This window comes from Mus caroli, chromosome 2, assembly GCF_900094665.2.
Source record: "Mus caroli chromosome 2, CAROLI_EIJ_v1.1, whole genome shotgun sequence".
Classification (NCBI taxonomy): Eukaryota; Metazoa; Chordata; class Mammalia; order Rodentia; family Muridae; genus Mus; species Mus caroli.
In genome coordinates, this window is record NC_034571.1 from 106,122,359 (window position 1) to 106,147,643 (window position 25,285).

Genomic DNA, 25,285 nt, shown 5'->3' on the forward strand with positions numbered 1-25,285 from the left:
TGGGAACAAAAGCTCACAATGCTCATTGAACCTGCCTATTAGAATATTCTCTTTGCCCTTGGCAGTTCTAAGTGCAGTTAGCTGCCTACTTTAAGCCTATTGTAATGGCCTTGTACTTGGTAACTCTCAAATAAATGAATCTGACACCTTCATCTTCACCTAAACCTATGGATTTAGAGGTTCAGGAAAAACAATATTCAAATTAAACAATTTTAGCTTTGCTTATAGAATTTTTCTTTTTTTATGTATTGCTGCTCTTATCTGTTTCCTTTGTATTCTTTTATTTATATGGATTCTAGATTTCCCTTTGTTACTGTTTTTGGATTTGGGGTTTTGTGACGATTTGTATATATTTGGCCTAGGGAGTGGAACTATTAAAAGGTGTGGCCTAGTTGGACTAGGTGTGTCACTGTGGGTGTGGGCTTTAAGACCCTCATCCTAGCTGCCTGGAAGCCAGACTTCTACTAGCAGATTTCAAATGAAGATGTAGAACTCTCAGCTCCTCCTGCACCATGGAAGATAGATTGAACCTCTGAACCTATAAATCAGCCCCAAATAAATGTTGTCTTTATAAGAGTTGCCTTGGTCATGGTCTCTGTTCACAGCAGTAAAACCCTAAGACAGATTGTTGTTTGAGTTATTTTTGGGTTTTTTGTTTGTTTGTTTGTTTTAGTTGGGAGCAAGTACTCAAATTTCATGAGCGTAAATGTTGACTTGTATTCATCTGATGTAATTGTTATCTCCAAAGCCTACTGCTTCAGTCTGCTAACCTAAGCTTAGTCCTGGAAGCTTCTAGCCTCTACACAGTCTAATCTAGGCCTAGAATGTTTTCAGCCACAAAGACTCTCTGCTGAATAAGCTCAACCTTTTTAGCTCTTCCTGAACTCCGGATGGCTGGTCTGCTCAGCTGTGCTGGCTCAGAACACCTCTCTACACTAACTGATTCAATCTGGTTTCTCTTATCTTCTACTGAATTGTTCTGCTTGGCCTCATACTAACTTTGGCAATATGTTCTAATCTGGCTTTCTATCTTTATCTGTGTCTAGCTTGTTCTCTCTCTCTCTCTCTCTCTCTCTCTCTCTCTCTCTCTCTCTCTCTCTCCATCCTGTCTCTTTCTAATGGTCCCATTAAAAGTGCCTTTTTTTTTCTTAAAACTTTGCTCTTTTTTCTCTATGTGCTGCTCTCTCTTAAGTAGCCTCTTTTTCCCCTCTTCACATGAGAGCTGTGCATATCCTATCCTGTCAAATTTTTTTCTGATTCATCACTTTGTCAGCCAGTCAATTAGACGTCACTTTCAAACATGGATGTTTCCTTCTACAAACTACCTTTACCTTCATTGCTTGGGATTAAAGATGTATGAAAAATATGTGGCTGTATTCCAGCCAGAGGGATTAAACATGTGTGCTAAGGTCTGAGCCATGCAACAACTAGAAATACTTTTTGTTTTTATCAGTGATCAGCACTATCTCGGGGGTTCACAGTGTGACCAAATATCCTGCAACACATTAGTAGTATACTTGTTCCAACTTCCCTCATTTGTTATCATAATGTCAATGTTCAGGGCAGTGGTTGGCAAAGCAAAGGCTAGAGACTAAATTGGGTAACTGACTCTTTTTTTGTCAACAAAACCCTATGGGAGCATGGTGACACTCATTCATTCTTCAAAGCTTACCGTTGGAACCGAGTTGTGAAGGTAGTGTTGTTTGTTTCCTCTCCTTTGTAAAGCTTGCCGCCCCACCCCACCCCCACCCCATAGAGCTGTTTTGGTCCTGTGTCTTCCAGTACATGGTGATTATACCTTTCATACCTTCTTGGTGAACTTAACCACTTGGGTGAATAAGCAGTATTCCCATTCGGCGTGCTTTAAAGATTTATCTCATTTGTTTACAAATCCACTCTGAGAATCTTGGCTTTAGCTGAGAAATAAGTCCATTAAGCTTGTTACTAGTAGTCTGGATATTTTACAGTTTGGCTTCCCTCTTCGTTTTGTATAATGATTAAAATTCACTTTGCTGGGCTTTTTTTCTCCTTTATTTGCTTTGAAGCTATACAGTCTTTCTTGCCTCCCCTCTTCTTTCTCTCTCTCTCTCTCTCTCTCTCTCTCTCTCTCTCTCTCTCTCTCTCTCATCTTTCTTTCTTGAATACTTCAGACATTTAAATTTGCATGTTTAAACTCTCAGTGAAACACCTTTGCCTTCCTTCAACAATAAATAGGCTTATGAATTCTTTATCTTTTTTTTAAAGATTTATTTATTTATTATATGTAAGTACACTGTAGCCGTCTTCAGACACACCGGAAGAGGGTGTTAGATCTGGTTACAGATGGTTGTAAGCCATCATGTGGTTGCTGGGATTTGAACTCAGGACCTTTGGAAGAGCAGTCAGTGCTCTTAACCGCTGAGCCATCTCTCCAGCCCCCGAATTGTTTATCTTCAAATGCTTCTGCTCCTACTATTTATATGTGGCTATAATCTACACCTTTGTACATTAGTTTTGTGTCTACAATCTGTACTTCTTTATGTTGTTTCATATAATTTTAACTTACCATTGTGTTACAATTTAATTTACTAGCTCTTTTTTTTTGCTTATTTATAGATTCTTGTTTTATTTATTAATTTGCTTTTCTAAGACAAGGCCTCACTGTGTAGCTATGTGTGTCTCGCCTGGAACTTGCTATATAGACCAGACTGGCCTCGAACTCACAGGTATCCACCTACTGATCCCCTGGGCTAGAATCAGCAGGGTGTGCCATCATGTGCAGTCCTGGTTTACTCTTCTCAACTCTTTCTTTCTGTGATAACTTTTGTTCCTTCTGAAAGATATTCTATAGTTGAGAACTACTTCTTGCAACTTTCTTGGGGTTTATTTACTTTTTTTTTTAATCAGAAAATGTCCCTGTGGAGGATTCATCATTGAAAACCAGTTTCACGATTTTCTCTCCTGCATTTTGTGTTCTTTCTTTTTTCTTACCATACATGTGTATGTACATATGTACATAAACACAAATACATATATATCCACAGCAATGACTCTGGACTTTGTCATTACCAAATGAAACACACAACCTAAGAATCTATATCTAGTTAAACAACTAATTTGCTGCCCCAAATTACTTAATTAAAGGAAACTACGCTTCAGTACATATCCCTAAAAAGCAGAATTAGGTAGTGATCTACCTTGTAGGAACATCAACAAATTAAGAAGCTATAAGATAATAGGTGAAAGCACAGGCTATTTTGCTTTCTTGACTGTGTGAGTGCATTCTAAAGTGCTGAGGCATCAAGAGTAGTTTTAAATTGGTATATGAAAGAGAATTGGTCAGTTTCAAAAGATGACTCTCCCCAAAGCTCCAGAGCATATTAGTCTAGAAAGACTAATTAACTCTAATTATTGAAAAACACACAGGAGGACAGAGAAGCTTCATTCTGAAAGCTAGCATTTAAATAGATTCTCTCAATAGATACACTCATAAAATCAAACGGAAAAAAAAAAAAAAAGGGACAGTCACTTGAGGACTACACTCCCTGAAAACAAAGCCCACGCCACTGCGATAGAAGAACATTCACTGTGCAATGAAATTAACCATTGGCCAAATTTGCAGGACTAATGTAAAGCAAGCTTACAGGCAACAAGCAAAGTCAGTGTTTTAAAATAGTATGTCCTGTGAAAAATAATATTTCAGTGTCTTTAAATTACAACTATACCCACAACACTGATGTAAAGGTTTGATAACATTAGGACTAGGGTGGTCCCAAGTAGTTAATCTTACTGCTGCTACAATCTATAGTGTTCATGGAATGCTCTGCTCTGCCTATGTGTCTAGTTAAAATGTGGTCACATGAGTAAAAGCATTGGAGACTGATTTTTAAGACAAAGCCCTCTTAGAACATAGTATCTGCTAAGTCTCCATTGTCCTGTTCAAATTCATTCTTAAAAATACTGATGAAACCCAGACAGAAGTGCTATGAAGGCATGCTGCATGAGCAACCTTTATAGGAGAGAAAGTGCATAGCACAGGGTGTGTTCTGCTGACGGAGCCTATGGCCACATATCAGTGTGCACAATTAAGAAGGCAAAGAGAAAAGTGGGATGTAAAAATAGGCATTGTAGTGATGACCGTGAGGTGACTTCTTTAGGAAAGGGGACACAGGAAAGAGGAAAGCAGAAAGAAGTGCTTCTTTAGTCATCTTTATTTCTGGGAATCAACAGAAGGCTTTAAGGAAAGACGAGGGAGGCTTGGTTAATGAATTGAAGACAATGAAACTACAAACGGTATACTTTAATTATTATAGGACAAAGGAAATGTACCCTGATGAGCATAGTAGGACTATTTATTTATGATAGTTAATTTTAAACTTCTTATTTTTGTGTATAGGTACATGCCTACAGAGTTGTATAGAATACCAAAGAGTCCCATAGTAGGCAGCAAATACCCTGGAGCTAGAGTTACTGGTGATTGTTAGCAACCTGGTATTAAAGCAGGGAACTGAAGTCTATTCCTCTGCAAGAGCAACAAGCACTCTTAACCAGTGAGCTATCTCCCCAGCTCCAGTAATTATCATCTTTAAGAGAAAAAGAGAATGTACGCTGAGACCAAAGCCAACAGAATCACTACCTGAGCTAAGTGACTCATGAGCCAATCCATTAGGGTGGGACATGTGTAGACTATGATGGAAGGACATAATGGCCAGATTTACTTGAAACTGCTCTAGGCCTAGAGGACACAGGCTTTCAAAATAAGACTGTCTTGCCAGACATTAGAGTTGATGTTCTATCCTAGGTCTCCTCCTTTTGCTTACTTACTGCCCTGTGATTCACCAGCTATTCCCTTCCTACTCCCAACTTTTGTCTCCATTTCCATGAAGACATGGATTCTGATGTACCTCTTCCTGCCACTCCCTGACCAGAGACAAATACAATAAAGCCATCTCTTTATGCACAGACTGGCATCGCCTGCAGTCTGGCACTTTATTATGGGCTGTTTATATCTCTCATAAGCCAGTCATATGAGATTACCATGAGAATTTTATACAGTATCATGTGTGTCATTTGTCACACTATAAGGAGAGGTAATGTGATAACAAAAGACTTTGATGTTAAGGAGCTGTGACGATGGCTCCGATGGATAAGAGCACTGAATGTTCTTGCCAAGGACCTGGGTTTAGTTCTTAGTGTGCACAGGACAACTCATAATCATCTATACCTCTAATTCCAGAGGACCCATTGCCCTCTTCTGGCCTACACAGTTACGGCACTCACACAGTACACAGATATATTTTAAAAGGAATAAATCTCTTTAACATTTTTTATTTTGATATTAATAAATAGACCAGAGACCTAGAATAGAACCAAATACAACTGACAAAAAGTAAAAATCAATAAACTGATTCCTAATGATATAGATTAGTACTCATAGATTGAGACCTAGCCCAATCATCAGCAGGGAGGCTTCATAAGCAACTGATGGGAACAGTTGCAGAGGACCAGAGCCAACATTAGGCAGATCTCAGGGAGCTCTACGGATGAGAGGGGGAGGAAGAACTGTAGGAGCCAGACAGGTCAAGAATACCTCAAGAATACAGTCCACAGAATCAACTAAGCAGGGCTCACTGGAGCTCACAGAGACTGAAGTGACAATCAAGTGCATGTGTCAACACTAGGTCCTCTACATACGTGTTATGGTCGTGTAGCTTGTGTTCTTGGAGAAATCCTAGCAGTGGGAATCTCTTTCTTGCCTGCTATTAGAACATTTTTCCTCCTACTGGGTTGCCCCAGCCAGCCTTGATATGAGGGTCTTGTCGTATCTTGTTATGTCACAGTCAGTTGATAACGCTGAGAGGCCTGCTCTTTTCGGAAGGGAAACAGAAGATGGTTGAATCTTGGGGAGGGCAAGTTGAGGAGACTTGGAGGAATAGAGAGAAGGAAAACTATGGTTGGATTGTAACATATAAAAGGATAATAAATTTTAGAAAAGAAATATTGAGAATTGAAGAGCAGAATTTACTTGTGTAGCTCAAACTCCTAGCATGTATTATATGCTTGTACTTCTTATGAATATGCATCAAAGTGAAACCTCTCACACACCAAAATCAGTGAACATGACATAAATATCCTTAAAGGTGCACTAATTTCCTTTGGTGCCCATCAACTCTTCACCTGCTGAAAAGCATAGTGAACTTTCAAACCTAAATTATCAGTTAAGACAAGGGTAATATGTAGTACATATCACCCAGTAATCTGTAGCCTAGCTTTCTGGTCTTTAGATACATCTTTCATAAATGTTTTGGGTAACACACAAGTTTTCTGGGGACATAAAACCTTTTGATTTTTAGAAGAAAAGCATGAATATTTGATACAAACTGATTTATTGAAACTCAGCTTACAACTGCACACTAATCCTTGCCATATATATAATAGATACAAAAGTGTGACGGATCGTGTGTCCGAGCTTCCTGGAGAAGTCTGCTCTTAACTAGGACCTTGAAAAGAGAAGGAAAGGGAAGCACTAATAATCTCAAGCATTAGGCCAGACTTGATACACAGACTCAATAGACGTTCTATAAGTAGCAGCAACTACTCCTTCTTGACTTCACATTTCCTGTAGTCGGAGCCCTTCTGGGCTATGCCCATACACCAAAGCTAAATATTCAGGGACTTCCCGAAGAAAACTGGAAAGAGAAATAAGTAATAAGTACAAGAAGAAAAGCAGTAGGGTTTTAAAGCAAGGGAGGAGATGGAAAGAAGGTAGGAGAAGGACAGGGGCAAAGGGAAAGAGAATGAATAAACCTCAGAAGGGCTTCAACTAGAAAAGCCATGTGGTACCTTAAAGCTGGGGAAACTGAGAAAGATAACTGGAATTTACATGACAACAAGAAGCCATGGTGGGTGGCCCTTTCAGTTGTGCACATCTGTAAGGTGACATTGGTAAGCTTGAGAAAGAATCAGCGGTCACTCCCAAAGGACAAGAATGCCTTGGGCAAGGCTGCAGCAACTGCTTGTATACAGAAGTCCACGAATAAAATCAGAATCCAAATACACTTCTGTTCCTCTAGCTTTCTCCACTTATTTCTATTAGGTTGTTCAAAACGTGGTTAGATGGAACGTTCTAGGGATAAATCATAAAAAAGTTGACAGTAAAAATACAAAGTCCTTGACTTAATTCTAGACACATGTGTGTGTTTGTGCCTACAAACATGAGCACACACACTTATAAATTTTTAGACGAAATTACAAAGTGTGTTGTCTCACTCAGAATGAAACCTATAATTTCTGAGGTGAGCTCCCTTCTTTTTCTATAAGTAATTAGGCAGGAGTGTGCCACTGCAGGGGGCACTCTGAAGTGATACTAGCTGAGTGCCTTGCACAAGGAAGAGAATCTAACAAGAGGGATGAATAAAAGGTAATTTAAGTGAGGCTACAAAGACAGCTCAGCAGTTAAGGTAACCTGTTGCTTGTACAGAAGACCCAGGTTTAGTTCCCAGCACCCACAGGCAGCTCACCATTTTCGTACATCTAAGGATCTAATGCCCTCTTCTGGCCTTCATGAACATTGTACAGATAGGGTGCATACATGCAAGCAAACCACTCAGACATATAAAATCAACATAAATGAATCTTTAGAAAGCACACACCCTGGCAATGGAAAGAGACACTTTGTTGGTGGTAATGCTTTTATATCAGTCAGGGACAGATGGAAGTCCTTTTTCATCCCAGCTTGTTGCCCGGTGTGGTGGCCAAAGCTGTCTTATGCCTAGGACTCATGAAAATCAAATCAAATCAAATGCAAGCAGTGCAGTACAGGAGGAGGAAGACGGACAGAGACCTACAGACTGCCATGCCACCCAAAGAGTCCCCTCCAGTACACTGCACAGACAGGCTATCAACACCTGCTTGGCACCATGCCACGCATCATGGATGGAGGATGTTACCCAGGAGCTCACCAGCCACATGGTTAGCCTGCAGTAGGAGCCACCACAATATGCAAGTACGAGGTATTAGTCGGATGGGCAAGAAAGAGAGGTGGAGCAGCTTGAGCATTATGAAGAGACATGGAAGCTCCAAGATGGAGAAGGAGAGCTTTCTGGGAGTGGCCAGCCCTGCCACCTGGGTCTATGGTGAGGGAGGTCCCAATCTGAGCTGACGCTGAGGGCCATGTCTGAGCGCAGCAGTAGGGATTGGTGTCTATGTCTATGGCTCATAATACCCCTAGAGAACATGGAGATGTCCCTGGTCAAGGCAGCTGCTGGGAACCATGGTGGATGTCCAGGGACTGTGCATAACTGGCCCTATTCCTCACTGAAGGGAAACTCTGGAGCCCTGGCCCCATCTGTCACTGATGGCAACACTTGGGAGAGCAGGGTCATGCACCTTGCACAGACAGCACAGTGGAGCTGGCCCTGGTGGCAGGGATGAAGAAGAGCCAGCCCCAAGGGTGTGAGTATAGGAGAACTGATCTCACCACTTATCTGCTATGGGGTAGCAGGAGCACAGAGGTCACGCCTTTCCCCGCCCACCCCCCACCCCCCACCCCACCCCACCCCCCGGCCCCAGCCACCTCTGACAGTCAGAAAAGCTGTCCACAGAATAGAGCTAGTCAGGAGAGCTTGCCCTACCCCTCACCTCACTGGCTGCAGCACTCAGGAAAGGAGGCAGTACAACTAGTCTGAATAGCAAAGTAGAGCTGGCCCTAGTGGGGGGGTGGGGGTTGAGGGGGGTGCAGGTGAGCTGGCCCAAGGGAGAGAGTGGAAGAGCTGGTCCTCTACTGTGAGGTGGCATGGGTGCAGGAATGATGTCTTCCCCCTCCCCCCTTATCACTTGCAACAGCCAGGAAAGTTGGCTCTGGGGGCAGGAGAGCAGAAGAGCTAGCCCAGCGCCCAAAATGGCTGTAGCACTCAGGAGAGTGGGCCTTGCACTTTGCCTGGGCAACACAATGGAACAGCCTTGATGTCAAAGGCACTGGTGAGCCAGCTCTGAGGATGTGAGAGCAGCTGGAGAGCTGACCCAGCCCCTTACAGACTGCAGCACTTGGGGGGGGTATCCCACACCTTGCCTGGGCAACACAGTAGAGCTGTATCTGAAAGCATAGGTGTGAATGTGCCAGCCCCAAGGGCATGAGAGCAGGAGAGCTGACCCTGCCTCCTGCCAGTGTCAGCTTTCGGTTGCCTAGCCAGAGCAATGCTGGAAAGCTAGCCCTAGTCGTGTAGAGAAGGGGGAGCCAGATGGCTGACCAGCTCAGCTACTACCCAGGCCCAGTTTAGGACTCCTGAATTGATCCACTCCAAGTTCAATATAACCTGTGAGTCATTGAGACAACTGAAAGAGCCAGTCCTACTATCCCAAAGTTGCAGTATCGTCATGACACAGGACAACAGCAGGGTAATCTGGAAGAGTCCTGATGAGGATCCAATATTAATGGTGTCATAGAAGGCAGAGATCTTGAACCAGACAGTGACTCACTGCAATGAACATTTGCAAGTAAGAATGTGTGGACAGAGGGATATACCGTGGGACACATTGTGACATGCTTCAGTTTCCACAGTGAGATATTTTTATGCTTTGTTCTGTTGTTGCTGGTGTGTGTGTGTGTGTGTGTGTGTGTGTGTGTCTTTTATTTGGGGGGCGAGAGGTTGCAAAGGCAAAGGGTGAATATGAGGGGGTGGGAAGATGAGATGCAGAACTGGGGTGCATGATGTGAACCTCACGAAGAATCAATTAAAAAGTTTTAAAAAAAAACACAACCATTCAAGAAATTAAAGTTTCTGTACGTAAATATGAGCACTGACAGGGAGTGCAGTTAAAGTGAAGAAAGAAAGGTTAGTCTGTAGAGACTATTCAATATCATAGAAGAAAGATATACCAGCAGTAAACCAAAAACTTTACAATACAATCAAGTACAAGATTATTTAGATTAGAAAACAATAATTAAGAATCTTTTCCAGTCATAATCTTTAGTACATTTTGAGACAATTTTAAAACAACTTTAATGTGATTTGAATTTCTAAGCCAGTTTGCCTAGCATGAGATTTGAGGAGTGGTGGGTAGATTTAGCCAGGACAGTAGGTTTCTAATGTGTTTTTGAGAAAGTGGTTGTACCACACTATGCTTTACTGTAAGAGTGCCATTGACTTCTGTCCATGTAGCAGGAACACAGTGGCAATACATGTTTAACATATGAGCTTAATCTATGTAGCTGATACTCAGCTTTCACAGTCAGAGTTTTCAGCACTTGGTAGGTATGTAGCTCTTTAGTGCTATCAAGTTTCTATTTTTACATGTGTTCTAAGTACATACTTATTTCCTGTCACCTTGAACCTTTTGGTTTATTGTCAACTTGACAGGCTCTAGAATCATCTTGAAGAAATATATCTGTGCCAGGTGATCTAGTTATCTGCTACTAGTCATTAGCTATCTGGTGGGAAAAGATCCCTACTAAATGTCAGTGGGTCTGCATCCTAGAGTGCAAAAAAGGGAGAAAGTAGATGAAAAGCAGCACAAATTCCACTCTGCTCCCTGACTGTGGCTGCCATGTGGACCTGCTACCTCAAGCTACTGCCACCACGATTTCCCCACCATTGTGGACTGTATCCTTGAACTGTGAATCAAGTGCCTTAAGCTACTTTTGGTCAGGTATTTTATCCAAGCAAGGAGAAGAGGAGCTGAGCCACAGGGATAATCACCATCTAGTTCAAGCAAACTCCATGCCATGAAGAAAATGTTAGATGCAATTGAGACTTCTTTTATTTCCATCCTCAAAGCCAGGCATGATCACTAAGACTCAACTTCAGTTTTCATATAATTTCACCTTAAAGAAGCACCTAGATTCTTAAAGCATCAGATATATGATATATCCAGTTTGCTTTACAAAAACTATGCAATATACATTAGCATAAGCATGTTTAGAGTTTCAGGACAGAACTGGATTTACTCTAGCTGGTTCTTCATTGTTTAAAGAAATGAGATCGGATGATCTTGATCTGTTTCCAAAACAGTTTTCCAGCCCGTCTGTTTTCTCACTATAGTCTCCACGTGTCCCCTACACTCTGGTCTTCTTAGTTCCTAACCAGACACTTTCTGTTCTCTAGGGCTTGCTTTACAATGATCATTCTGTCTTAAATGTCTTTTCCACCCCATTTGCTATCTACCAAGATCTTACCGAATCCACAAAGATCTCACATTCCTAGGCATTTCAAAGCTTTCCTGATTCATTCATCAAAATTACCTATTCCTTTTAGGATATATAACATGTTTATTTCATACATTTTGACCTGTTTCAGAGTTAATTGTTTAGCTACATACCTCTCTTGCTACTTTAAAGTATTTCAGAATAAAGTTATAGACCTTGTTCACTTTTCATTTCTCTAGTCCATAGCATATGCTTTTCATACAAGTACTTAAAACCTACTGATTAGAAATATCAGTGGCTTCTGCTTCCAAACACACGGATAATGTCTGAAGTTTTATCAGGCTTGAAAGGCTTTCATGCATGACACATGAGGTCAATGCACTTGCTTGCCAAGCCTGACAACCTTTGTTCACTCTAAGATCAACTCACCTGGTGGAAAAAAAGAACTCGCTCTGGCAACCTGTCCTCTCACTTCTATCACGATAAATAAATAAATGTAATTTTTTTTTCAAAAGAAAACTATTAGCTTTGATCTACCTCAGTAGGCACTGGGAAAAAAAACACCTCAACATCCTCAGGGGTGTACTATACCTAACCTCTGGGTTAGGAAAGGATTATCACTAAATCCTCTGTTACACTAAAACCCCAACAAATCTGTCTTTAATTTCTATTTAATATAGTTTGCACTAGATCCAGGAGCCTCTTCAGCTCTGTGAATTATTTGTCATCTTACATGTATCTAGAGGCTTCGCTGAGACGGGAACATGAGTGACATTCTCTTGGCATAGCCTAGGGATCAACTGAAATATCACATACCAGAGAGCCGAGAGTCAGGTTCAGGCTAATGCCGATCATGAAAGCGTGAGCAGGAGCTGTAACTTGCAGAGAGTCAGAAAATCAAACCCAAACACATGCATAGCCACAGGTTTCCCATGGCTGTGGCTTCCAGGGTACAGGTGGGAGAGCTATTTAGACTCTCTCCTCAATTAATTAAGCTAGAAATTGCAGTAAATAAAGAGTTTAAGTATTTTTATACCCCGCAAACAGTTCTCATATCACTGAAAAGCAGCTGCTTCAGGATCACAGATGGCCTCACAGAAGCACGGGCTGAACATGCAGACTGGGACTTGGCAAAGGGAGCTCCTAGCCACTAAAATTTAGGTAGGACATACCACAGAAATATGTATTGCAGCTCAATACACAGTAACTGTTGGTGACTGTTTATTCGTAATTGAAACACTCCATCCTAGAGGGAAGATTGTTACGACTCAGAAAGTAAACAAAACTTGAAAGCTTGGGGTACAAGCAACTTGGAAGTCTCTAGAAAGTCCTGAAACTCACAAGATTCACAAGACCCTCCCACCCCCACCCCCATCCCATCACCAACTGCTAAGAAATTATGTAAGCAGTAATGACTTTGGGAAAAAAAAAGAGACCTTCCCACCAGCCAAGCAGCTTACAAGTTGCAGTATGTTCCAGGCATACAACTGATGGGAGTCCTCACCAATGCTGGAGTGGGCTTCTTGATGAAGGAGCAGCCCTCAAGCCAATCATGTGCCCACAAGTAACTCCTTACCTAAGCTCTGCAATTAAGCCCAACAAACTTGCTAGTTTTTCAAGTTTCATTTGTGTGAATTGTTACTTCAGCCTTTTGTTGATGACCTATTCAGGGTGAATAGATATTTGTTCATGTTTTCCCAGGAGGTCATAAATCAATAACACAGGAGAAAATGTATTAGAACTTCTTAGTATCCCTTCTTCCAGAAGATGAAGAAACTGTCAAAATGTCATAATTAGCAACTGACAGATCCAGAACACATACACAGGTCTGCACCACCTTAAACATTTAACTACTATTTTTAGAGACCATATATGGTAGAGGCATAGATGCTGATCATAAAGCCATTGGTGAATCATCAAGTGTAGTGACCAGTAACAGAAGAGAACTAAGATGTTCAGTGAAAGAAATAAATGTCCTGACTAGACAATACCTACTAGTTATAGTCAATTATAGGAAGTGTGTGAGATCGTGTCTAATGATGAATCAGTATAATAATACTTACATACAAAATAAATGTATACAAAACATAAATTCATTTATTTTGTATTATAACATACATAATATGTGTATATTATGTAAAAAATACATTTGAAAAATACATTTATTTAGGCTACTAATCAGATCTCATTGTAGCCCAAACTCTAATGAACATGCCCCAGCCTATTTTATGATACTATAATAGGCCTCTACTATATATCACAGGCTTTCTAAACCATGAACAACAGAAGATTTTGGCTCACAGTCTGGAGACTGGAAGTGCAAGAGCACTGGTGTTAGCATCTGGCCTTTGTAGTTCCTTAAATTTTTGAATAGGGAAAATTAGCACAAACAATGTAGGGAGCAGGTGAGTTCAGATCTCTGTTCCTTGTTACATAAAGCTACTAATCCCACACTGGGGACTGGACTCTCATGACCTCATACAATCCCAAGTACTACTCAAGAGTCTTCAACTATCATCAACACAGGAATTCTGGATTAAGGATTCAATACATGAACTTTGGGCAGGACATATAACACGGAGCAATGCTTAAATGTTGGTTATCTTTGGAGCAGTTAGTAATTTATAAAGCATGTGGCTGAAAATATCTTCAAATGTTAACATCAGATGGTGAGAAGAAGGGAGAGAAACTAACAAAATAGGGCCTTGCGTGACAAAATCTTGGAATGTCTTCATTTCCTTCTGACCCCTCTCTGTAATGCTTAAGCTCAACTGTCAACGTGATTGGGTCTAGAACAACCAGGAAGATGGGCTGCTGAGTAAGCCTGCGGGGGATAATCTTGATTAGGTTAATTGACATAAGAAGTTGTGCCCACTGTGGATGGCACCACTCTTTACCTAGGGTGGGATTCTCCGCTGTATAAAAGAGGATGAGCTGCACATAAACAGGCATTGCTTTCTGCTTCTTGACTCTGGCTACAACACAAGCGCCCTCAAGTTCCTGCTACTATGATGTCCTACCATGACAGACTGAAACCTTGAACTGTGAGTCAGAACAAAATCTTTCTCCCTGCAGTTGACTTTTGTCAAGAGATGTTATCACAGGAACAGCAAAAGGAACTAATAGGTAGACCCATTGTCATTTTCAAAACTCTATGGATTGGGAGACGGGCTGAAGCTGGAATAGATAAAACAGTTCACCCATGTAAGTTTTCCACTTGTTTCTGACATGGTGGTGATCATGTTCACCTTACACATCTTCCACTCACAATGTAAGAAATGAAAGGTATTGGTACTTAGTAAAATACGAAGACTAAATATCCTCCCCCTAAGAGAAACCTCCTTTCATTAAAGAAATCAAAAGCCAATCTATTATATTTTAATTTTTTAAAAAGCCTACAGCTTTTAATCCATCTTCCATCCAAGTACCAACCAGGCCTGACCCTGTTTAGCTTCCAAGATCAGACAAGATCGGGCGCATTCAGGGTGATATGGCTGTAGCCTATACTTTAATTTTTTTTAATTATGTTTTCCATGCACTTGTCTGATTTAGTTTGCAGTTACTGGAAACAGAATTATGAGTGAAGTGAGAAGCCAATGAGGGGTTTTTTTCAACACAATTAAAAAAAAAAAACCAAAAACAAAAAAAAATAAAATAAAGCATACAGCTATCCTACCCTTTGCCCAGGCCTTCCTACACCCTTATCACTCTCTGTACACTGGATTATTTTAAAAAGTAAATATCCAATTCACACATCTCAGTAGCCAATGTTATCTAATTTAGTTATATGGAAAGCAGAGGGGTTAAGAAGAAATTTCTTAAAATAAGATAGAAAGGAGAATACTGAATCAGAGGTTTGAACCACTCACCTCAGCACATGTAATGATATCTGTAGGAAAGATATCATTACAGCATCGAAGAAGAGTCAAGATCGGCTTTAGCTTCATTCATTGGGTTGTTAGCTAAGAGGGAATCAGAACTGAAATAATAAATAGCTGGGTCTTTGCCATAACTTCATGTTGTTAGTAACTGTGGGATGTAAAACCATGCCAGGAAGTTTGGTAAGGTAGAGCAGATTGAGACTCGGAGACTCAGTGGGCGCACACCTGAGGCTTAGGTGACTCCCAGCTCCCTCAGACTCTTGACTTAGAACACGTGCCATGCTTCTCACATAAAAGAAAATTCATACAGGACTAAGACAGAGTTCTCCATGCTAATGAGCTACCTAGAGGCCTGGAAGGCTTAGCCAATAAGCTTCCCTTCCGAGACATTCCTCCCTGCAAAAGGAGGCCCACCCTGAGAAAGAGGGTATGATTTTATGAATCCATTTTCCACCATGACAATAAACTGTTTAAAACCATGGGCTGCCTCTTTTTATCAAGATCTGCCATGGGAAGCCATGAAGAGGGCCTTTGCCTACAAAGCCACGGTCTAATCTCCAGTAGAAGGTCTCTCTGCGCTCCCAGCTACAACTGCCACCAAGCCTGTTGCTGTCAAGCCAAGGACTAGCCCTGCTAGGACTAGCCAGAGCTCCCTTTCCACCCCTCCCCACAGGCTCCAGCCTAGATGCAACCCATGGGCTCCCAACTCCGTTCTCTGCTCTTCTGTGACTCCCAGTGGTGCCTGAATGTCCAAGAGTCTCAGAACCCCACAACCTCAGCACAGGTCATGCCTCTTTTACGTGAGAAGCATGGCATGTGTTCTAAGCCAGGAGTCTGGCAGTGAGCTGGGAGTCACCTAAGCCTCAGATGTGTGCCTATCAAGTCTCTGAGTCTCCACCTGCTCTACCTTACCAAACTTCCTGGCATGGTTTTACATCACACATGTAACAATATGGATTCCCAGAGAGACAATATTCTGCATTAAAGCATGGGCTGAACAAAAGACAAAATATCTCCTCCTATCAAGGCAATGAGGTTTTCATGTTTGAGAATTTTCCAAAACATGTTGACATGAGTAAAAATTGCCAGTGAGGGGAATCACTGGCTTTTGCATCAAGAAGCTTTGCAAAGTAGACCCTCAAGTACTAACCAGACAAGCTATACTCCTGAGGGCTCAACTACTGCATCTCATTTCCATTTTTCAGGCCTGCTTGTATTTATAGTTAAGAGAAGGTTGAGAATCAAGACCATAAAATAACCATAGGGGATTGTCTCTTCGTACTTTCCAACTATAAAATGAATATGTAGTGACATTTGAATAGCTAATGTGACTAATGTCAATGTTTGCGCTGTTTGTTGAGACAATATTAATAGCTAATATTTACAGAGGACTTACTATCTGTTGGGTGATGCTCCAAGCACCTTACATGGATTAGCTCGTTTAATCCTCACAACAACTCTAACAGGCACTGTTAGCACCCTTATTTAACACACGAGGAGGAGACAGGTATAAAATTAAATGCCCCAAGGTCATACACATTAACCAGAATTCACCATATAAAGATGCAAAAAGTTACACCCAAAGTAACAGGTATCCTTGCTTCTTCCATACACAGCTGAGCATCCTCCTAACATGATGCTCTCGGCCATTCACTATTACAAGATCTTCCTCACCTGTGTGGCTCCAAGGACTTTTGCAGAATAGAGGGAGAGTAGTTGCTCAATAAACATTGGCTAGATAGCCTGCTTACTTAAAATTTTATTACATCTATCTCTAGAATAATTTTAAGGGGTTCTCAAAAGCTAGGAAACTCTGCCTTCATTTTGATGATAGCATCTATCACTTCTTAAACCCATTAATCTGTCTGCCTGCCAACTCTCTCTCTCTCTTATACTGTGATAAATGATACATCATCTTTTATGTTAACATTTTATCCAAGGACCTTGATATGTGTTGTGAGCCCAGTCCTATTCATAGAAAAATATTCATGCCTCCTGGAGTGTGCGTTCATTCCAGCAGACTCCGATGCTTCGTCCACAGCTGCAAACTGGCAGGCAGCTCTGAAGCCTGCTGCAGATGTGTTTTGCTTGACTGGTAGTGTTAAGAATTTTGTTTGTTTGTTGGAATGTGTGCAGCAGGCCAGCCTTTCTTTGCAAATAAAGCTGATCTACACATTTAGGTATTTGTTTGATTCCCCCCCCCCCCATGTTTAAACTTGGAGTTCCTTTAATCTATAGGTGCAAAGGAACAGATTGGACTGCATTAAAATTCCTGTGTTTCTGGACTTCACAATGTATATAGTTAATGCTTTACAAAGGTAAATGTCTTCCAGGTAACCAAATAACTGTTATTCTAAGTCAGTCTCTCTCTCTCTCTTTCTCTCTCTCTCTCTCTCTCTCTCTCTCTCTCTCTCTCTCTCTCTCTCTCGTATGTGTGTGTGTGTGTTGTAGCTTTTTGGTGGGGCAGCATGGGGGGGACCTCTGTAGAAGACAGATGCTCTGAAGCATCTCAGAAATGTAATAATCTCTAGCATGCCTTTATAATGGGTGAACTAAAATCCTCAGAAAGGACAGACAAGGATACCTTTCAGGTATCCAGCAAATGAAACACTTTAGAACAGTTATTCTCAACCTTCCTAATGCTGCCGACCCTTTACTACAGTTCCTCCTGTTGTGGTGACACCTAGCTACTTTATAACTGTAATTTTGCTACTTTTAAGAATCATAATGTAAATATTTTTAGAGACCGAGGTTTGACAAAAGGGTCTTGGCCCACAGGTTGAGAACCACCACTATGGCTCTAACTTTGTTCATTTGGCCCGTTGTGTTCTCTTTTGTGTTTTTTATCCTTCATCTCTTGCAAAGAAATGATTTCTTCAAAGCCTTAATGTTGTTTATTCTTAGAGTGTTCGCCAGCCTAGACAGAAGAGAATGACCTGAAGGAGAACCACAATCACATGTTCTGAGTGCCTGCAACAGAGACTCAAACTTTTCTAGGACAGCTGTCTCATTTCCATCTGATCTCTTGGAGTCTGCTTCTGGGTCAATGTGGTGATGTGTCAGCCAGAGCCCTCTTACTGTTCTACAGTTGCGTACAGCCTGCTTATATACCACAGTATGGGAGTTCAAATCAATATACCTTACAGTATGGACATATATGCGGCATTGAGAATTTCCATCGCTTTCTGTGGTCTGACTGATGAACTTAGAGAGCCCTACTGTGAAATTGTTAAGAGAAGTACGGCCAAGCCTCCTCACTGGTGGGCTAACATTGCCCCACCGTCCAGGAAGTTTTGGGTTTTTTTCCCCCTATGTCTCACCTCAGCACTCTCCTTGTTTTCTATAAGACTGTTCTGGTTTGGGGGAGTCCAGAGCATTTGCTTAGGATTACAGTGAGTTAGACATCAATGAATACAGTGCCTAACAATGGAATTTATCCCTCTGTCACTCCTCTACCTCAGGGAAGATGCATGCTTAGTTCTCACTTTGAAGTAGAGCCACATGATCTTAGGAAAAGCCGAGATTTCCTTTCTCGATCTTGTCTTTAATCCAGAGTCATTTTAGATAATATATACACTAGCTTCAATCCTGACTCTAAAGGCTGCTCTTCCTAGGGCCTGAGTTAGGCTGGACAGTTCTGACCCTGCTCATTGCAGCTTCCTTTACTCTGCTCAAAAGCTGAAATAGGCAGGGAGACCCTCTACCCCCCACTCTTCCAAACACATGCAGCCCAGATTCCTGTACCTTGACTCTTCTGCTCCTACTCAGGGTTCCCCAAGATCCAGTGCTGTTCCCACACACTTGCCACTCTAAGCGCTGTTCCCACATGCTCTCTTTTTCCAGTGCAACTCCTACTCCTCTGGGAACTCGCTTTGTTCGGCTGTTAATGATGCTAATCAGTAGTGGTACCTGCTGAACTAACAATTTCACAGTTCAGTTTTCTTGGTAGAGGAAATGTCCTGAGACAATGTCTTACCCCAGAGGCAGACAAAGGAGAGAGATATCTTGTACACAGGTCATGTTGACCCTGAGATCAGCCAGCACTTTGGTTCCTCCGGTTTTATTACAGTTGCTCTGCCTTGCCTACCACACTGGCTACTTCCTATAGCATAAACCACCCATACAGTGACCTCAGCAGAAAGTGTTGATGGCTACTAAGATTCTGCACTGCCAGCTGTAACTCTGCCTCCAGAGTTCCTTCTTGCCCGCTTCATACTTTAAAGCAAGCAGCTATCACCCCAGAGGAAAGGGTAGTTTCTGATTATCATTGTAATCTGATTTTTAGGATGAAATGTTTTCTTTTTCTTGGGAGCTGAATGAAATAATTGCTACCCCCTAAGGAAACATGCCAAGAAAGATCACCCTAAGTGAGCGGAGGGTGTACTATCTAGGGATAGAGAGAAGGAACAGCAGGAGGGGCAGGTGAGTCAGTGCCTAGCAGTAATGCTGTGTCAGTCTCAGAGGACAATAGCCCAGTTAGGACAATAGAGTCATAGCATGCTTTGAGCTACAAAAAGGAAGGAGTTGGGGGAAGGGGTGTAGTTCTTTTGCGTTGGAGTACTGTATCACCCCCCTCAGGGCAATCTGAACTTTTGTTTTCGAACAACCGAACAACCGGGAATCAGGGATGACATAAGGAAGACAAAAAAAAAAAAAAAAAAAAAAAAAAAAAAAAAAAACTTGGCACCTCAGCAGGCTCATCCCTGTAGCAGGATATGGGGTAAGGTGCCAGCACTTTTTCTTCCCTCTCTGAACTGAAGAGGTGCTGTGAGGGCAAAACTCACTGAACCAAGGTAAACTGCAGTGGCTAGAAGTGTGTCCCTAAAATACCCCAAACAAGGGAATGTCCGTGAGTGAGGACACCAACCTAAGACCAGCAAGACCAACATGGCACCCTGGGGAACGTGGTTACCTGACAGTCTTAGCCCTGGCTGCACTCTCCACCACAATGGCATCTGTGCCCAGCTACCCCAAAACGATTTGCAAAGGACCCTCTTCTCCCCAAGCAGAAAACAGAAAAGAAACAGAGAAATACCTGGGTGGGGAAGTTCCATCGGCTTTAAAGGAAAGGAAGTCCCTGAGAGAAAGGAATAATGAGCTTTAAAAGGGAGTAGAGGGGACTGGGAAGGGAAGCTTCACAAATCAGAGCTGTGGGATTAAATGGCAAGAAGTACCCTTGTGACTGTAGCGGCTTTGGTGACATTCTGAGACGACAATAAGCATGTGAGTGTTCTGTTACACAGCTGGACTCCCAGAAGCCTGCCTGGCTATATGTGCCACAACTTGCTCTTTGCATCCTCTAAAGAGACAGCTTGAGAGAAGTCTGGGGTCATTCTAGTCACGTGATTGCAAAGAAGTACCGGGGTGGCGTCCTCCCTGGGTGGGTTGAGGGCACAGAGCATGGTAGAGAGATGGGAATCACTCTGGTACTTTTCCATCAAGAGCCAATCACAAGCAGGATTGATTTCCTGTTGTAGGACAGACACAATGACAGTGCCCTATGAAATGCACCTGCTTTTGTCATTGGGAGTATATTTAGAATTACTGTTGCTTTTCTTGACTCTCCTAGTAGTAAGGCAGCTTCAGAGATACAGATAATAATATCTCTCTATGTCAGATATCTCTTTATATGAGATCTCTGTATGTAAGAGATCTCTGTATGCAAGATCTCTATCTGTATGTAAGCTACAGAGGGTGAAACAACAACAACAACAAATCTCAGTTTTCTTAAATGGCTCATTCAAGGCCATGAATAAACTAATATAAGAAACAAGAATTCCTCTATGTTAAAGTTTTTATTACAGTCTTCTAGTCCTACTGGATAAATCTTATATTGAGGGTATCCTTATGAAAATAGCTAATTTATAAGGGTTTATCCTGGTGTGAAATTGAGGAGAAGGAGCCACAGTACTGTATTCTAGAGGTAGGGTCCTCCTTGCCTCACATAGGGAGAGAAAGGTCACTGGAAAGGATCCCAGGTCAGTAAAATCACGTGGTCAGTAGCTTTAACTGGAACATTCTTTAAGTAGCAATAATACAAAGGGAAAGCCAGGGGATAAGGTAAAATAAATTATCATAAAATAATCAGAGACAAGGTTGGGTATAAGCCTATTCAAACACAAACTTTTCAAAAATGGGCATTAGAATATTTTGTTCTCCAGATAAATTTCTCCCACTCATTTCAGTTTCAACATTTTCCCCCCTTCAGAAGCCCAAAAGAACTGAAGAAATGTCCTTGCTATACATTATATGAATGTTAGAAGATAAAATCGTGCTTTAAAAAAATCCCAATTTCCTTAAGTGTCCTCATCCTTCCTTAATATTTGCATAAAATAAATAAACAAAAGCATTAGTCATACATCCACCAATTGCAGGCTGGTTTCTTGGTCTCATTCTTCATCATGGGCCACATCTCATGGTAAACGTCTCCAAGCTTGCAGTCAAACATCAGTTCTTTTCCTAAAGCTCAGCAGCTAAAACCTCTGGTCAACCCTGGTCCACAGCAGTTAAAAGCCACAACACCCTAAATCAGAAGCAGTTTTCCCGGCTCAACTTGATTACTTGGAAGAAAGGGCCTTGCTTCCTGTTCACACCCACCAGGGGAATTTCGCTGGGAAGAAGAGAATATTATGTACATTACTACGCTGGTACAGAATCAAATCAACTCTGAGAGATTGTCAAGGAAGAGACTGTGTAGTTGAGAGGCCCTGTAGAGACCTTGGAAGGCCGGCATTAGCATTTACACTCATTTGGCAGTAGAGCCCCTGGTTGGCCCTGCAGAGGTCCACACCTGGGTATCTGGGGTCTGCCTTCTAGCTCTGCCTGCATTATGCTCTCTGCAGCTCCAGGATGTTTTTCACATCTTTCCCACTTGGCATCCTGAGCAAAAGTATCTACTTCAAGAGCTGGGAAATAAATCCACACTGCCTACAAGAGAAGCCAGCTAGCATCCGCAGCCACCAGGTAAAAGTTCACCAGCACTGCAGCCAGGAGCTAGGAGTTCCAGAAGGGAAGAACTCACATCACTGGTAGAATCTAATACACAGACATGTTTGAATCACCGTGGAGGGATGAGAGCAGCCCTGACTTTCAATCCAAATACCCTTCCTTGTTCAAGAGCAGTTCAGGGACAAAGGAGAACAACTTTCTACAGAGAGGGCTCAGCTAGGCAGCCTGTCTTTAATAGAAATGGATGCCTACCACATCCCAAGTTCTGTTTTAAGTCCCTGTATGATAGAATGAAGTTAACAAGGAGAGGTCTGTGGTATGAAAACAGCGAGTGAAGTCTCAGAGCTTTGTTGCAATTTTAAATGGCTAGTGTAGTCTATGGGAAAACCGCATCTTCCTGGCACTCCTGATGCCAGCCACTCTGCCAACTGTCTGAAGACAGGGTAATTGTCACTCTTCTCGCCATAACTTCTTGTTTTCGGATCAGTGGCTGGCAGGTTTATCTGCTTCTGAGCAGCCTCAGAGCCACGTCAGTGACACCGGCTACGTCAGCAGGAGCAATTGGAAAGGAGAAAGATGCCACTGCCAAAAGCAGTGGGAGAGAAAATTCTAACCTTACAGATCAGGTGATTCTTCTGTCTGTCTCTCTACATAACAGACGTGGCTTCCAGTGACTTCAGAATCTATGGGGTTCCATCACCTTCTGGAGGTGTGGAGTATAAGTTTCATCTCCAAAGCCCTTGCCGTTGACCCACTCTTACTTAGGAAATGGTGGGTTTCAAGTGTGCCAGAGTATAGAACATCAATTCATAAGGGTCTAAAGCTACACCAAACACACCTCGGCTGGCTGCCTCCTAGCTCATTCTATGCCATCGATAATTCTAGAGGCTTTCACTGTTGTCACTCGCGTGATCCACATGACATTATCATCATCCTCAGTTTGATTAGTATCCACAGAAGGATGCTACTCTGTAGTTATTTTTAAGGTAGATTTAAAAGCCTTTGCTCTCTAAGACAGCAATCCTTTAAAGTTCACAGCTGCGAAAGGATGATTCTGTTTCACTGTGAAATAGTCACCTCTGGTCCAAAGCAACGTTAAGCTGATTGACACGTGGCCAATATGCTCTAGCAGATTCCGTTTGTAGGGGAGAAAAATATGCTAAGGTAGAAGTGAGTGAGTTCAAAGTAAAATGCCCCGTGTACTACGCAGGTATATTCACAGGTGAAGACATTACCCTGCTAAGTAGAGCACAGTGATTCTAACTTTCTGAAAAACTGAAAGATAGTGTCGTGTGTGTGTGTGTGTGTGTGTGTGTGTGTGTGTGCGTGCGCGCGCGCGCGCAGAGATCAAGTATATGCTTCCAGAGTTCCAATAAATCGTTTCATCTAATTCATGGCTAATGAGGAACAGAGTCAAATTCATCTGCATGGACTCCTAATATTCTAACCTCTGGAGCAGACCTCACAGCTCCATTGGGAGTTAAACTTAACATTACATAATAACAATTACCAGCAACTTGCTGGGCAGCCACAGCCAAGCCATTTGATTTCCTGTACCTCTCTCTGTTCCAAGCAAGAATAAGATGAAGATGGTACTTAAGATTACCTCATGTAAACTACCTCACAGTCCTTTAAAAAAAATTCCAAGTAATTTTGCTGAAGAAAGAATTGGTTTTGTCATACCTGGGAGTTACTCCCTGGTGACGTCAGCTCTCCTTCTGAGCTGTGCAGATACTCAGCCCTCTGCAACTGGACTATTGATCAGGGTGCTTGAACCCCACAGAGTCTCTAGATTGGCTTTAAAAAGAGTTCCATTTACTCTGATCTCCAGAAAACTGGTGAGACAAAGTTAAACAACCACTGCCATTTTAAGCCTTGGCTACAGGTGTTCTCAACTACAACAACACTGCCCAGCACAGAGAAGGCTGGGAAGATGGCTACCGAAGCTAAGACAAGCAGCCTACATGAAAACTTGAGGTCAGGCTCCGGATCCCTAACCTTAACTCCTTGAGTCTCATCTTCAAGCTGCCTCAAGCTGCCTGAAGAAAATTTCCTCAATTATCTGTGCCTAGACTTTTAATAATAAACAAACAAACAACATGGCTGAAGAGGGCACAAACCCAGAAGCACCTGTGCTGTTAGTCATTCACTACTGAGGACACCTGTTGGAGGAAAAGCAAAAGGGTCCCACGGGGCTCTGAGAAGAACAGGTAGCTTGCGGGGGCCTGAGACAGTGGGTGGGCTGTGTACAGTGTAAAGATGAACCAGGACAAAGTAGACGAGCTTCTGGCCTCTCAGACGTATTGGGAGAATGGTTGGTCTTCTCTGTCCCTCAAACAAGACCCAAGACTGAGCCTTGACCAAGGAACTGTGTTTGAAGAAGAGACAACGGAAGTAAGGATGGGTCTGAAAATTATTAGAAGGAAATTGCAAAGCAAGAGGGAACGTTCCAAAAGATGGACAGAGCGAAGTTGTCGTCCTCTATGACCAGAACAGAAAGAAGCAGGACGCTCTTAAAGAGGACAGTGCAAGGTAAGAATTTCATTCTAATTCTCCAGACCTACCTACCTCGTATAAAGTCACCTAGCACTTATAAAGCGTCTGGCAGTTGGAAAATATTATGGAATTCACTATTTCACTTAATTATCTTTCATGGAATGCTAGTTACATTTGCCTCCATTTTACACAAGAGGAAACTGAGGCTACATAGAGAAGATTATATGAAATGTTCAAGGTCAGGTGGCTGAAATCAGTCCTAGGAAGCAACCTGCTGCCCCCTGTCCTTCAAGGTGGTCGACCACCTTGAATTGTTAACTCCCGAAGGAGAAGACAGGCATGGCAGCGCTGGACTTTGCCCCGTTCCCCAAATCTGGGATGGAGCATTGCCCTCCATCCAGCGCCAAGAAGGGGACCTGATGACGCGGAGCCACAGACCGGGATTTCCCCATTCTGCAGGGTTCTTGGGAGCCTGGAGCACAAACAGTAGCTCTCACCCGCGGGTGAGTCAAGTAAGGTTTAGCAGCAGTTGCTGAATAGAGATTTAAAGAGAAGGGATACGGACAGTACTAGGTGAATTCCCTTCTGATCAGTCCCTATATTGCCACCAAAATCAGGCGCCCGGTTTCCAGACCGGGCTCCCCACTCTCGCCCCTGCCCCATTGGCTCCTTTCTTGACTGTCCCCTAGAGCCCGAAGGCAGCTCGAATGAGGGACCCGGCAAGGTGTGGAGGTGACAGGAGGCCGGTTGTGGAACACCTCTGATCTTCTGGGTCGGAGGAATCACAAGCCAAGCTCAGCTTGAAGTTTGGGCATCAAAGGTTTCAGACCAAGTAGCG

The 25,285-nt window shown here is 42.4% G+C and overlaps 1 protein-coding gene and 1 long non-coding RNA gene across 3 annotated transcripts in view; one reads left to right on the forward strand and one right to left on the reverse strand.

Moving 5' to 3' along the window:
* Ryr3 (ryanodine receptor 3) overlaps positions 1-25,285 on the reverse strand; it is a 542,105-nt gene that overhangs the window by 516,347 nt on the left and 473 nt on the right. The gene's annotated exons all lie outside the window — the stretch shown is intronic.
* LOC115029389 lies at positions 9,176-21,462 on the forward strand. The gene is made up of 3 exons (XR_003834941.1): positions 9,176-9,474; positions 17,242-17,321; positions 17,908-21,462. It is a non-coding gene; the product is annotated as an uncharacterized LOC115029389 (long non-coding RNA).